Source organism: Onthophagus taurus, chromosome 2, assembly GCF_036711975.1.
Source record: "Onthophagus taurus isolate NC chromosome 2, IU_Otau_3.0, whole genome shotgun sequence".
NCBI lineage: Eukaryota > Metazoa > Arthropoda > Insecta > Coleoptera > Scarabaeidae > Onthophagus > Onthophagus taurus.
In genome coordinates this window covers 12,759,762-12,762,835 of record NC_091967.1, presented here as the reverse complement: position 1 = coordinate 12,762,835, position 3,074 = coordinate 12,759,762, and positions in this window count along the sequence as shown.

Here is a 3,074-nt window from a genome sequence, read left to right as displayed (position 1 = left end):
GAAACGACTCTTATAAAATTTTTTTGATATTAATTGTCATCGTTTGGGGTTCAGCCCTGCTTGGTTAAAGACTAATTTTGAACATATTTTCATATTTTTAAAAACAAGTTACTGTTGACACTGAAGCGAAAACTTCTTGTGTATTATTAGGTAAAGTACCTTTTCTGTTTACAGTATGATAAAATGTTACGCAGATATTTTATTCAGAATGAAAAGTTATGGCCATACGCAAATTTTCGGAATTATCGGCCTACTTTGATAAAACCCATTTTTTATTATTTTCGTCAATAGTACTTTATACGATTTTTTGTTTTGAGATTCAGATTATTCGGAAAAAATAAACAAACCGTTCTTAAAATGTTCACCAAAAATGAAGTGTGTGTTCGCCCACAAAGAAAACAGTTAATTATAGCTAACACTTAATCAGTTTCATCATAATTTTTTTTTTCTTAGAGTGAATACTTCCTGCTGTAAGAAATCTTTTGATTAAACGCCAACAAGTACTTCTTTTAATTCCTGTATTTTGAAATTTTTCACTAAATAAAGCAGTAACCACAATTTATCGGGTTTTCCCCGATTCCATAACACTGAATCACGTAAACTTTTTCCTCTAATGTTAACAGTGTATTTGAAAAACACTTTAAATGTACTAAATTACAGTTTGACAGATTAACAGTGACAGGAAAGCAATTTTGTTTTTCCATGGCAGTCTTTGTTAAAAATAAAATTGATTGATATGGATTTTTTTACAGTAGGCCGATCAATCCGAAAATTTACATATGGCCATAGTTTTTCATTCTGAACAAAACTTCTTAGTAACACTTTCACGTACTGTAAACAGGTACTTTACCTGCCACAAAAAGAGTTTTTCTTTCACTGTCAAGGCTCACTTGTTTTTAAAAAATTCAAAATACGTTTAAAATTAGTCTTTAATCAAGCAGGGCTAAACCCCAAAAAATGACAATTAATATCGAAAAAAATTTACCTTTTATAAGAGTCGTTTCACCTATCCGGGGACACACTGTATAATTTACTGGAGTACGTGCTCACGATATTCGCTTGGTCGAGAAAACGGTCCGATTCGCCAGCATGTTCCCCCACCCCATAACGGCAAGAAATACAAATAGTACTAACTATACTCTGTTTTTAAACCAGGAGGAGTAAACGCGAAAGTCAGATTTACACTAGGAAAAATCACCAGAAAATATCACTAGATATTTTGGCGGTAAATTTAAATTAATAATTATTATTATTTATTTATTTACTTATTATTGTATTTATTTTCGTTTGTTATCGTCAACACTAAACATACAAATTAACATTGAAGTTATGAGTGTATTTATTTCAAAATATAATAAAGAAGGGTTTAAGAACACAAAATTTACAATAATGACACGAAACTGTGGAATTGTCAATAACCTAACCTTCAAATTCAAAATTGCCTGTGTGTGAACCTTCCTCGCATTCAACCAATCACGTGCAAGGTCAATCTGGTGACAAATTTAAAATACTCCTCCTGGTTTAAAAACAGAGTATAATTGCCAAAGAAAACTTCAAGGTACAATTAATGTTTGTAAACAAAACTAACCTTACCTAACATTCCTTCACGCTATAATTGACATTACAAAAGAAAACTTCACGCTATAATTGCCATTACTAATTGCCAAAGAAAACTTCATGGTATAATTAATGTTTGTAAACAAAACTAACCTTACCTCACATTCCTTCACGCTATAATTGACATTACAAAAGAAAACTTCACGCTATAATTGCCATTACTAATTTCCAAAGAATACTTCATGGTATAATTAATGTTTGTAAACAAAACTAACCTTACCGAACATTCCTTCACGCTATAATTGACATTACAAAAGAAAACTTCACGCTATAATTACCATTACTAATTGCCAAAGAATACTTCATGGTATAATTAATGTTTGTAAACAAAACTAACCTTACCGAACATTCCTTCACGCTATAATTGACATTACAAAAGAAAACTTCACGCTATAATTGCCATTACTAATTGCCAAAGAATACTTCATGGTATAATTAATGTTTGTAAACAAAACTAACCTTACCTAACATTCAGCGTCTGAAGACACAGGGCTAAACCCGAAACTTAAAAATATACAACTTAGCGCTGAATAACAATTAAAACTAGAACTAACACTTGCTCTAGAACTATACTCTGTTTTTAAACCAGGAGGAGTAAACGCGAAAGTCAGATTTACACTGGAAAAAATCACCAGAAAATATCACTAGATATTTTGGCGGTAAATTTAAATTAATAATTATTATTTATTTATTTACTTATTATTGTATTTATTTTCGTTTGTTATCGTCAACACTATACATACAAATTAACATTGAAGTTATGAGTGTATTTATTTCAAAATATAATAAAAAAGGGTTTAAGAACACAAAATATACAATAATGACACGAAACTGTCGAATTATCAATTACCTAACCTTCAAATTCAAAATCAAAATTCAAAATTGCCTGTGTGTGAACCTTCCTCGCATTCAACCAATCACGTGCAAGGTCAATCTGGTGACAAATTTAAAATACTCCTCCTGGTTTAAAAACAGAGTATAATCGATATAATTCAGCATGAATTTATTTAATATTTACTAAGTAATTCAAATAATGTTATTCAATAATGATGAAAAATACCAAATAATACATATTTAAGTTATTATAGTTAGGAAAAAAAAAATAAATAAATAATTTTTTTTCGGTATGCTTTTTGCCGTTATGGGGTGGGGGAGGCCGGCTCGTTTTCTAGCTCAAAGCACGCACTCCAGTAAACATAGTATATCTCGATGCACAGAACAGTAGTATATTGATTGGATTGACATTTCTATGTTTTTATTTATACAGTGTATTTCACTTAAGAAGCAATATACAAAAATATTAAATAAAAAGATAAAATAAAATAAAAAAAATATTAAAATGTAAAGCGAAATATTTAACCCTTGTTTATAGATATACAATGTATATCTATAAACAAGGATTTAACGGTTATAATTTTATTATTGTTAGGTTATTTAACTTGACCCGGTTACCATGG